Raw genomic sequence first — 13,187 nt, forward strand, 5'->3', positions numbered from 1 at the left:
GATTGGGCACTTCAGAACACAGAACATCCTGTGGGCTGGTACAGGAATACCCCCCTGGTTGATTGGCCAAGGGCTAATGTCCAGTCTACATACATATTTCAATAAATTGAGGACCCTGACATATGGACGGAGTGATTCATGTGGAGCTGGTTCCATATGACTGGCTTACGTTGACTTTCTCCAGTCGCAGGATAAATCTTGGTAAAAGTTTTATTTGTTTTTATTCCCTTTTTATTTCATAGTGAATAGCCAATTGTGTGTCTTTTTGTATTTTCTGTAACACATTTTTCTTTGTACATATTTTATGCTCCGTCCACTTTCAGGATATGAAATCATAAAATTAATAAGTGACTTCTGTGTACTAAACTTGGGCTCATATCCACGGATAGATTGTTGTATTGTAGTGTCTATATATTCTTGGCCTAATTTCATTGCCAATATGTATGCAATTGCACTGCGTGTTGGCAAATTGCATGCAGATTGTAAAGTAGCAGATCTGCCAGACGTAGATCAGTGTGTGTGTGTGTGGTAGCCCAGCAAACAAGTATGTGGAGAAACTGTTGGGTGGTGGCAAGCTACCGTTTGTCGTGTGTCTGGTGTGGGTGTGTGTGGACAGTAGGAATAGTGATTAACACCGGGGTTCTAGCTTGTAGGATAGCTGGCTAGAAGGGTGTGATAGACTGCTCCAACCCTTAGAGTGCACCAGATTGTATGCAAGCTGGATTGGAGTGGAGTCTCCCTCTAGTGGTGGCCAGAGATAGTGCAGGCTGTGAAAGCATATAACGGCCAGTCTTTTATGTTCAAAGTCCCCCTCATTTCCTCTTTAACCCAGTCACGGACCATGCCTCAGTTAGCTAGTTGTTGTGGGCCTGCATTTTTTTTTCCATGATAAGGGGGCATTGGTGTTATGTGGAGGGAGAAGACATATGGGATGAGTGCAGAGAGAAAGGGGTGCATTGGCACTAATTGGGGGACACTGGGGATAAAGTGTGGAGAGAGGAGCTCTTGGTGCTCAGTGGGGGAAGTGGCATGGTTTCTAAGTGGTAGGAATGGAAGGGAATTCTGAATAAAGGGGGGGGGATTGGATAAGTCGTGGGAGGGGTAGTGTGGGCAAGTTGTCATATGACTGGGTAGCCACTATATCACTTTGCGATTCCTTGGTCGGTGACGAACCTGGTCGGCAAAGTTTTTTGCAATATTTTTCACAGTGGGAGCACGTAAAATCTATAGTTTGTGCTCCCCAGTTAATGGCAGGATTGTGCGTGGAGAACCAAGGAATGCCCAGGATGATGGGAAACTTGTGTGACGTAATCAGCTGAAAGCTGATGGTCTCACAATCGTCAGCCTCAAACAACAGTTCAGGGGAACCGTTTTATGGGTAACAGGTCCTGAAGATAAGGGTGACCCATCAACTGTCTCCATATCAATAGAGGTAAATGTATTTCTTGCTTGAATATTGTTGTGGGCAAACTCTATATCCATAAAGTTCCCCCCAGCCCCAGAGTCCAGCATAGCTGAGCAGGAGATTTCATGGCCCTCAGAGACAAGTTTAATGGGGATCACAAAATGAGAGAGCAGGTGGTTCACTTTATTCTCTTCAGGAATCAGTGGGGAGACAGACTGGCTTATGGAGTTTATGTGTTCCAGCCAATCACATCAGTCACAGCAATTGTTCTTCTAACTTTGTTAGGACAATTAATTGCATAATGACCAGAATCCCCACAATATAGACATAAATTCTCTGAACGTCTTCTCTCTTTCTCCTGAATGGAAATGGATCTCTTGATCGCATCAACCTGCATAGGCTCAGGAGTGTTAGAACCCAGAGAGACTCTTGAATCCTGCTGAACAAATGGACTAGCAGAGAAATGCATGCCCCTATTACCTCCAAACATTCCCAGCCTCTCCTTCCTCCTTTCTGTAAGTCTTTGATCGATTCGGATACACAATTGGATGAATTCCTCAAGATCATTAAGAATATCTACTCTGGCAAGCTCATCCTTTACCTGTTCAGAAAGCCCTTGGCGGAACTGGCTCTTTTGTGCTGCAGGGTTCCAAGTGGTATCTGCGATCCAACCTCTGAATTCAGCTGTGTAATCAGCGACCGAGCGTCTACCCTGCCGCAGACTATGTAATTTTGCTTCGGCAGTAGCACAACGGTTGGGATCATCAAAAACCTTATCCATCGCGGTCAAAAAGGTATCAAGATTATTCAGAGTGCCATGGTCTTGCTCTATATAAGGGGGGGCCCAAGCTAGAGCTTCCCCAGTCAGAAGCCCAATAATTAACATTACCTTCTTTTTCTCTGAAGGAAACACAGCAGGGTACATTTGGAAATATACACGACATTGATTAAGGAAACCCCTGTAGTGGCGGCGGTCTCCATTAAACTTAGATGGTTGGGGCATATGTGAGCTAGGATCATCTCGGTTCAGCAGTTGTCTCTGCAGAGCCTGAATCTCTCCCTGTTGCCTATCCACAATGCTTTCTAGTTTGGCAACTTTTTCTTGATAGGTAACCCCGAATTCCTGCAGCTCAGCAATTTGCTGCCTAAGAGGAGCCACAACACTTGCCATAGCGGCCTCCATGTTTGAGCCAGATTATTCTGTCATGGTCTGGGTCAGGTTCAGAGACCAGTTGCTATAGCAGTGTTAAGGCTTACCTGAAACCAGCTGGATAGGTACACAGGCAGGTCACCCTGGGAAAGGACGCAGGCTCACCTGAGATGGGGGTCTAAGCACCAACCGGTTTTCACCAGAGCTCCTAATGGTGGAGATAGATTTGGCTGCGTGTTGGTACCAGGTCACAGATCTCAAGATCACCCCACCAGGAAATGAGCAAGCTGGAAACCAGTAGCAGATCGAACGAGTTAAGGATCAAGCAGAAGCAGAGTCAGTTAACAAGCCAAGGGTCGGTCACAAATGGTAGTAGATGATGATGAGGCAAAACTGTAGTCCAGAAACAAGCCAAAGGTCGGTAGCGAAGGTATAGACGGCAGCAGGAGAGACAATCGGGATATTGGCTGGAGAGCACAATAATCTGGCAAAGAGGAAATGCAGAGACATGGCTTTTATCAGGAAGTTCATAGGAGGAGCAAGGGGTCCAAGGTTCAAGACAAACAGGGTGAAGGCAGGATCATACAAACAATTGTCAAGGACGCTGCCCAGCATTCCAGGTGGCTCAGCAAGAATAAACATTGCCTCTCACCGCAGAAGGCCCAGGATCTAACCCAGGCTCTGACAGGGTTATGTGTTCTTGCAAAGACCATCAAGTCCTCCTTCACATGATAGAAGTGAATTCTAGCAATTTTGTCCCTAGGGATATAGTCAGGAAGGTTTCAGCAGTCTATACGCTCTATCCACAATGACGTCTCTCTCTGACAAATGTGACAGTAGGGTAGTAATCACCTGTTGTATATATCTTCTAAGATCTGCAGCCGGAACAGTTTCACTCACTCCTCTAAATGTAATATTTTTCCTACCGGAATGGTCCTACACATCCGCCATCTTAAGTTTTAACGCTTTGATTTTATGGAGTGAACAACTCCATCAATTTGCGGGGCACCTCTTTGATCTTCCGCTTCCCCATCACTCTCTACAGGGTCTCCACACAATGAGGCTACTGCCAGACAGTAAGGAGTTATTTCCCGCTGTCCCACATCTCTAGGAGCCGCTAGTATTGCCAGCGGTGCCCAGAGATCTTGCTCTAACCGGCCATCCCCATCTGTGGTCGGCCACACCCCAACAATTATTTTTTTCAGATGCTCAGAGAGTTCTTTGCCATGAGGTGCCATGTTGAACTTCAAGTGACCAGTATGAGAGAGTAAGAGCGACAACACCAAATTTAGAAGACTTTATACCAATAGCTTCTAATATTTTTACAAGTCCATAATATATGTAATAGAGTACCAAGCTGACCGCAGTTTCTCCAGCATTGAGGACTATGTTGTTCTGAGAATTTGGCCATTTGGTAAGGAGTTAGATACCATCTTGTGGACATTTTGTGCATTTGCACCCAAAAGTTAACACATCTAGTAGATGAAAACACATTCCCGAATGCACATTCCCACTGCTCATTACAGATTTCAGTCTCTAAGTCTTTTCCCCTCTTGATTAAGAGAGATGTCTTGTTAAATTTTGATGGACATTGTAGAAGGTTATAAAATAAGGTGATAGCACCTGATTTAGGAGTAGTGGAGCTATAGGACTGTAAAGATACTTTGGGGATATATATTGTTTCTTACTGGATGTTTCCATAGGCAATGACTGATGCGTGTATAGAATGATTTTTCAGAAGGGAGGAGGTTAAATTCTTTCACAAGGAATTCAACATTTTTTATGTAGTTTTAAAAACAACTATCTTGTATTGTGCGTATGTCATTATGTTTCCAATTGGAGATATCTATGCTAGGCATTATGACTTCTAAGGCTGTTATAGGTATAGGAAGAGGACTCATTTGGAGAGGATCTATAGGCATGGAGCTTAAGGATTTTCAGGCTTCAATTGAGGCTCGTATAGTGGGTGTTGTTGTACTAGTGGGAATCCTTTGCTACGAGCTCACTAGTAGTATGGCGCTTACATCTGTAGTAGAGGCGAGAGTTTTTTCAATGTCACCCCATTTTGTATCATCTTCCACTATAAACCAATGTTTGAGTTGGTCTAATAATGATGCTTTGTGATAGTCCCTAATGTCAGCAAATTTCATTCCTCCTATTTTTTTGTGTTTGATCAATATTGTGACGGCAGTCACTTTGGGTGGGGCGGCCCATGGAACCCATTTCACTTTGGAGAGGTGGGGAGACCCCTGAATCAGCTCCCATATCCCTCTTAGGTGTAAATCACTCTGTGCCTGTTAGGGGTACAGGGTGATCTGTCCTAATATTAGGGTGGGGTTGATTGTTTAATAGCGATTGGAATTGATCTAAATAGATATAAAATCTGTGGCAATAGGAACATTGTAAATGCGGCCAGTCTGCCAGACTGGGAAAGTTCATGTTCAGCCATTTGATTAAGGTGGGTTTGAATTTTTGGAATGAATTTAGAATAATTGAGAGTTCCTAGGTCGGAGGTTTTGTTTGTCAACAATATTCCAAGATAAGGAATGGCTTCATTTTCCCAGATGGAGGGAAATTTGTTTTGCAGGTGCATTTTTAGAATGTTATCTACACTCAGGTTTAGGATATTAGATTTGGATACATTTATTTTATAATATGCAATATTCCTGAATTGTATGAGAGTTTGGTGAATTGCTATTACAGAAGTAGAGGAATTAGTTGGCATCACAATGATGTCATCTGCAAAGAGCGTCATTTTGTGGTGGTTTTTCCCTCTATAGAAGCCGTGTATATCTGGAGTGTTTCTTTAGTTTCAGCAAGAGGTTCAATTGGTAGGTTACAAATGAGTGGCCACAACGGGAATCCTTGTCTGGTACCATTCATAATTCAGAATGGTTTGGATAGTATGTTAGATACATAGATTGGGCGGAAGGATTTGAGCAAAGTGCTGAAACAGCATTAATAATTGTTCCTGAAAATCCAAATGTCTGCAGTACCTGGAACATGTATATCCGGTGTAACCTATCAAAAGCCTTTTCGGCATCCAGAGAAAGTAATAAGGAGGGGATTTGATGTGAGTCTATGTAATGAATGATGTTGATTGGTCTCCGGGTTGCGTCAAATCTTTGTTTACCTTTAGTAAAGCCTAACTGATGAGGCTTGATCAAATCTGGCAGTATATTGACCAGTCTGCACGCTATCATTTTATTGTAGATCTTAATATCAGTATTTAATAAAGAAATCGGCCTGAAATTTTGTGGGTTGTCTGGATCTTTACCTGCTTTGGGGATTGTTACAATAAATGCTCGCAGCATTTCGGAAGGTAATGAGGCGAAAGAAAGCGCGTCAGTGTGTAGTTGGTTTAGATCAGGACTCAGTATTTTTGGACATTTTATAGTATTGGCTGGAAAATCCATCTGGTCCCGGACTTTTGCCATTGGGTAGTTTTTCTATTGTTCTGTTTATTTCATTTATTGTGATGGGAGAGATGTACTTAGTTGTGATTTGAAAAGAGCGGGTAAGCGAATTTGTGATAAGAATGCTTGTATGTTTCCTATAGAAGGTTGGAGAGTGGATTTGGCTCGATTTTGGTGATAAAGCGAATTGTAATAACTAACAAATGAATCTGCTATTTCTTGAGGATTAGTGATTTTAGTTTTATCTTTTGGGTTGATGAGATCTGGTATTTTAGTTCTAGTATTTGGGGATTTCATTTTATTTGCTAGGTATTTCCCTGCTTTGTTTCCATCAGAGTAGTAGTTGAGTTTTAATATCTGCGTGCTTCTATCAAATCGGTACATTAATAAAGAGCGTCATTCATTCCTTTGTCTGGAGAGCAAATTCGAGATGGTTTGATCGATTTGAGCTTTATTTTGCATTTCTAGTTTACGAATATCCAGTAGTAAGTCATTAAGCTGTTTATTTCTTTGCTTTTTAGCTTTAGTGCACATTTATAAAATTATACCACATATATATACTTTGTGAGCGCACCAAAGGGTGCCAGAGTTTGATACAGATTGCTGATTTATATTGAAGAACACCTAGAGATGTTTTTCAAGTATCAAGTTATTGTTGGGGATTTTTATAATGGACAAATTTACACGCCAGAGGTTGTGTGGTTTCGATAAGTGGTTATCTGAAATAGTAATTGAAACCGGCGTGTGGTCTGACCACGTTATATTGCCTATGGTTGATGTGGTAACATTTTGCAGTAGCCATTTATCTACCAATATAAGGTCAATCCTCGAATAAGATCGGTGTCTAGATGAAAAAAAGGTGTAATCTCTTTCAGCTGCATGTTGACACCTCCAAACATCATAGACATCTTCATTTATTAGAAAGGGGTACAGGGTGGGGGGAGTCTTTTTTTGAGATTTGTTGAGTCTAGGTTTCTGTCACCTATGAGGTTGAAGTCACGGCATAGTATAAGGCAGGCATGTCCAAAGTCCGGCCCGTGGGCCATTTACGGCCCGGGGGTCGGTTTAATACGGCCCTCCAACAGCCCTCCCTGCTCTGTGTAATGTGGCCCTCCCTTCTATGGCAGACAGTCTTCTGCCTGAGAGCAGAGGGCAGTGCGCATGCCTGACTGCGGCGCGTTCTCCCTGGTCTGTGTAAATGCGGCTGTCGCACGGCCCTCCCTTCTGTGGCAGACCGTCTTCTGCTTGAGAGCAGTGCGCATGCGTGACTGCGCCGCGCTGGGAGCGACAGAGGGCGGTGACGTCAGGGCTGGGCTTCCAGCGTGAAGTGTGTTTCTCTTCCCCTCCCGGCTGCCGAGCAGAGACTTCAGCTCCAGCTACCTTTTTCACCCTTCACATTAGTGCAGGTAAGTTTTTTTTAAATATATTTTCCATACATTGTGAAAACTCAGCTGTCAGTTGATCTTAATGTTATGAAATGAAAAGTATGTCGTTTGCAATTAACTTGGCATAAAATAATTTATTTGCATTTAATTGTAATGGTTCAAAGAATGTTCGGAAAAATGTTCGGCCCTCCACCATGTTCACTTCATCCAATCTGGCCCTCTTTGAAAAAAGTTTGGACACCCCTGGTATAAGGGAACCAGAACGATTTTTGGAGATGAGTTTGAAGAGCTTGGTAAAGTATCTTTTTTGATGAGTATTAGGTGCATATGAATTTACAGTAGTGTATAGTACATATAAGAATCAGGTGCCGTCTTTCGGGGTCGGAGATATTTTTATGAAGAACAAAGTTTAGTGTATCTCCAATAGCAGTGAGTACTCCTCTTTTTTTTGGCAGTATATACATGTGGAAACGTTTTGTGTGAGAATTTTGGAGAGGCTGAATCTACGAACACATGGTATATCACATTTATCTTTAAATGCCTGTTTACACATGTTTGTACATTTGGCCGGATGATTCAAGCCATTGACATTAATAGAGATCATTTTTATACCCATTGAATAGATATATTTACCGATATTAATCGGGGCTTAACCAAGAGGCCCCTGAAGCGGTAATATATTTTTATGAGCATGTCAGTCAAACCATTCAGACTCTCAGGAATTACAAGATAGTAGAAATAAAAAGGAAAAAAAATAAACAAATACAGATAACTGAACAGAAAACAAATCAGTAAAATATAGGATCTTAGCCAAGATCTGAATACAGTGAAAAGTACTTTTGGGGCAAAACCAAAACAAGTGACCTTGCCATTGACAGGCATCCTTCTAGTAGTGTGTCCGGTAAGAGTACCCTCAGTACCTTGCTTAAACATGTGAAATTACATCTAAGTGGGGAACATGAGATAAGATTACAAATATATGGTCAATGTTTAGTTTGGCATTTGTGAGTGACCAGGTTCCACTCTGGAGACACTCTGGTGGTGGTAGAATGTTGTGGGCCACTTTCTGGGAGAATGTCCCACTCTCTAAGACATTGCACTCCTTCCTCTAGGCTGTTGATTGTGATGGTTGAGTCATTTCTGGTGACAATCAATCTAGTGGGCTGACCCCAACAATAAATAATTATGTGGTCCGTAGAGCTTTTGTTATTGGGAGGAGTGTTTTCCTGAGTTAGAGAAAGCAAGGAGACCGGCTCCAGTATGATAGAGCTGGTTTTCTGCTTAACAGGTGTCGCAGGAGAAGCTGCAGAGACTTGCCTGTGTGCTGAGTGAGAGGAAGAGGATCCTGAGCTGCTGCTGCCACGTGGGGGATTGCTGTGATCCAGCTGATCCAGCCTCTTAATTTCAGGAGTTTCCTCTCAGCTTTCCTCTTCTTTGTCATCTCCCTGAGGGTCACCGGGCTGTTGCCTCTCCTCTGGTCACTTTTGAAGTGTCAGGTCCGCCACTGCTGTGTGCTGGATCTGTGAGTACAGCAGAGCTGTGTGGTTATGCAGCCATTCAGACTCTGCTCCGGCCACGTTCCTCAATATTATTAGCTTTTGAACTCTTAGACTTGTCATTTGGAGATCTCATTAGACTTCGTAAATGTGAATCTTCAAATCTGTGCCCCAATTTTGAGGGACACCCCGTTCTTGTTACTGCAATTTATGGATCTACTGATGATTTGAATCTCGCACCTTATTTCTACTTGTTCAAAGACATTACATTTTTATGTAGCATATTTAAACTCTAAAGGAGGAACTTTTTGAGCTTTTAAAATGGGTTAACTGCTCTACATTGCTCTATGTTATCAGTATCAAAAGCTTGTGGGCTCTCTGACTCGTCATTGGCACTCTCAGTTGTTTTTGTTATTACAAATGTCCTGACCTGAATGACTGATAACCTTCATAGAAACCGAGAAAATGCTTTTAGGATGAAAAGGTTCCTAAAGAGAGTGGGACTACACCAAGCGCATTTGGTAGAATGTTTGTTTTTTCAATAGGTTGGTGTGAAAGATACTGAGTAGAGATGAGCGAATTATTCAAAAATTCGATTCGGCTGATTCGCCGAATTTGCGGGAGAAATTCGATTCGATGCGAATTTATTCGCCGCGAATTTAACTTATTTAAAGGGTTTCTAGGCTTCAGAGAGCCTTTATATTAGTGCAGAACACTGTACCTTTAATTTAAATGCCCTTGGAGTCTGCTGGGGAAGAGAAATAATACTGTCAGTCAGTATGACATGCAGATGAGTGCCGTCGATCTTAGAATCACCGCACACTTCACTCATTTGGCCAGTCACGGGGCACGAAGAAGAAGAAGGAAGAAGAAGAAGAAGAAGAAGAAGAAGAGAATGAAAAGAAGAAGAAGAAGAATGAAAAGAAGAAGAAGAAGAATGAAAAGAAGAATGAGAAGAAGAATGAAAAGAAGAATTAAAAGAAGAATGAAAAGAAGAATTAAAAGAAGAATGAGAAGAAGAAGAATGAAAAGAAGAAGAAGAAGAATGAAAAGAAGAAGAAGAAGAATGAAAAGAAGAATGAAAAGAAGAAGAAGAAGAATGAAAAGAAGAATGAGAAGAAGAATGAAAAGAAGAATGAAAAGAAGAAGAAGAAGAATGAAAAGAAGAATGAGAAGAAGAATGAAAAGAAGAATGAAAAGAAGAAGAAGAAGAATGAAAAGAAGAAGAAGAATGAAAAGAAGAAGAAGAAGAATGAAAAGAAGAATGAAAAGAAGAAGAATGAAAAGAAGAATGAAAAGAAGAATGAAAAGAAGAAGAAGAAGAATGAAAAGAAGAAGAAGAAGAATGAAAAGAAGAGGAAGAAGAATGAAAAGAAGAATGAAAAGAAGAAGAATGAAAAGAAGAAGAAGAATGAAAAGAAGAATGAAAAGAAGAAGAAGAAGAATGAAAAGAAGAAGAAGAATGAAAAGAAGAATGAGAAGAAGAATGAAAAGAAGAATGAAAAGAAGAATGAGAAGAATGAAAAGAAGAATGAAAAGAAGAAGAAGAAGAATGAAAAGAAGAAGAAGAAGAAGAATGAAAAGAAGAATGAAAAGAAGAAGAAGAAGAATGAAAAGAAGAAGAATGAAAAGAAGAATGAAAAGAAGAAGAAGAAGAATGAAAAGAAGAAGAATGAAAAGAAGAATGAAAAGAAGAAGAAGAAGAATGAAAAGAAGAAGAAGAAGAAGAATGAAAAGAAGAATGAAAAGAAGAAGAAGAAGAATGAAAAGAAGAAGAAGAATGAAAAGAAGAAGAAGAAGAATGAAAAGAAGAATGAAAAGAAGAAGAAGAATGAAAAGAAGAATGAAAAGAAGAATGAAAAGAAGAAGAAGAAGAATGAAAAGAAGAAGAAGAAGAATGAAAAGAAGAAGAAGAAGAATGAAAAGAAGAGGAAGAAGAATGAAAAGAAGAATGAAAAGAAGAAGAATGAAAAGAAGAAGAAGAATGAAAAGAAGAATGAAAAGAAGAAGAAGAAGAATGAAAAGAAGAAGAAGAATGAAAAGAAGAATGAGAAGAAGAATGAAAAGAAGAATGAAAAGAAGAATGAGAAGAATGAAAAGAAGAATGAAAAGAAGAAGAAGAAGAATGAAAAGAAGAAGAAGAAGAATGAAAAGAAGAAGAAGAAGAATGAAAAGAAGAATGAAAAGAAGAAGAAGAAGAATGAAAAGAAGAAGAATGAAAAGAAGAATGAAAAGAAGAAGAATGAAAAGAAGAAGAATGAAAAGAAGAAGAAGAAGAATGAAAAGAAGAAGAAGAAGAATAATGAAAAGAAGAATGAAAAGAAGAAGAAGAAGAATGAAAAGAAGAAGAAGAATGAAAAGAAGAAGAAGAAGAATGAAAAGAAGAATGAAAAGAAGAAGAAGAATGAAAAGAAGAAGAAGAAGAATGAAAAGAAGAAGAATGAAAAGAAGAATGAAAAGAAGAAGAAGAAGAATGAAAAGAAGAAGAAGAAGAATGAAAAGAAGAATGAAAAGAAGAAGGAGAATGAAAAGAAGAAGAAGAATGAAAAGAAGAAGTATTCCAGTACAGCAAAAAGTGTATCTGCAGAGAGCTCCGCTATTTCTGACAGTTCTCTGACAGTTCCTTCACATGTACAGCGGTTGAAACATTGTATCTATTTATTGCCGAATAAAAACATCTGTATCCTAAATGGAAACAAATAGATACAATGTTTCAACCGCTGTAAATGAACTGTCAGAACTGTCAGAAATAGCGGAGCTCTCTGCAGTGACACTTTTGCCGGCTGATCGGGAAAAATTCGATTCGTGCATCCGAAGTTTGCTAAAATTTGGATTCGATGCGAATCGAATTTTTCCTGAAATTCAAAACGAATTCCACTTCGCCAGGTTCGATTCGTTCATCTCTAATACTGAGCTCAGGATAAAATGTCAGCAGGCTTGTGTAAGGTCAGATTATGTACAGATTATGTAAAAATATTTGAAAAAGAAAAAAATTATCAGCATTTCACCTTATGCCCAGAAAAATACAAGACCACAGCACCAGACACTTTTATGTTGCTGTTTTTCTGCTGACTCTCATTCTCTGCCTCCTATACCCTCCTTCTACATTTATTATTATTATACAGTATTTATAAAGCGCCAATAGTTCGCTCAGCGCTGTACATTACAAAGGGGGACAGAACATGTGACAGAACAATACCAATACAATGCAAAACATGAGGGGATCGAGGGCCCTGCTCCTTGGAGCTTACAATCTAGGAGGGAGGGGATGGTGGCACAGGAGGAGATAGCTGTGGGGGATGGAGTGGTAGGAAGACTGGAGGAGGTCGGCAAGTTAGCAGGGGGTGGGGTAGGCTTCCCTGAAGAGGTGGGTTTTCAGGGTGTGCCTAAAGGAGAGGAGAGTAGGTGATAATCTAATGGGTTGGGGCAGGGAGTTCCAGAGGATGGGTGACACCCTGGAGAAGTCCTGGAGGCGGGCATGGGAGGAGGAGACCAGGGAACTAGAGAGAAGGGAATATTTTATACCCAGATAAAATATTTGACTGGGCAGTAATGCTGAAATATTTTTATGAAGGTGTAAAATGGGTGGAACATGTAACATGTTCCCAGAAGTGAACTTATCTTTTAAAATGTTCCACTTAAGAATGCTATTTATGTGGCCAATATAGTATAGATATAAATGAGAGAAAGTTTTCCCCAATATCCAGTATATATGGTGACTATGTGACTACGTAAATTGGAGCCAACCCAGTCTCCTTTAGGCTGCAGGAATTGTAAATGTATGGGCAACTTGTTACACGTTTTTTGGGAATGCAACATTGTCCAGGGTTTTTGGAGAGACGCCTCCTATTTCAGAGGTGACGAACCTCCACTTTACCCTTACATCAGCTCTTGTGCTCTATGGAAGTATTTCCCCCCTCAGTAAGAGCGGTAGATGCACATATCCTATTTGCTGCACTCATTTCTATAGCTAAAGAGTGGAGAACATGCACTCCCCCTAAAATTGAGGCAGGTATAGCTAGAGTTAGGTTCTATGCATGAAGGTAAAAACTCTTCTGTGTGCAGCAGTGTCCCCGCTGCTGCAATACTTGCCTGAGCCCCATTGCAATGCATTGATGTGCACAACAGTTTCGGCTGTCCTGAGTCACTGCCTCCTCACTGGCTGAGACAGCAAGCGGGAGCCATTGATTCCCGCTGCTGTCAATCACAGCCAGTCAGCCAATGAGGGGGGGTGGAGTCAAGCCAAGGCTCTGTGTGTAAATGGACACACAGAGCAGCAGCTTGGGAACATGGCTCAGGTGACCCCATAGTAAGCTGCTTGCTATGGGGGCACCC

Source organism: Staurois parvus, unplaced genomic scaffold (assembly GCF_062004578.1).
Source record: "Staurois parvus isolate SC_StPar_1 unplaced genomic scaffold, SC_StPar_1.0 ptg000034l, whole genome shotgun sequence".
Lineage (NCBI taxonomy): Eukaryota > Metazoa > Chordata > Amphibia > Anura > Ranidae > Staurois > Staurois parvus.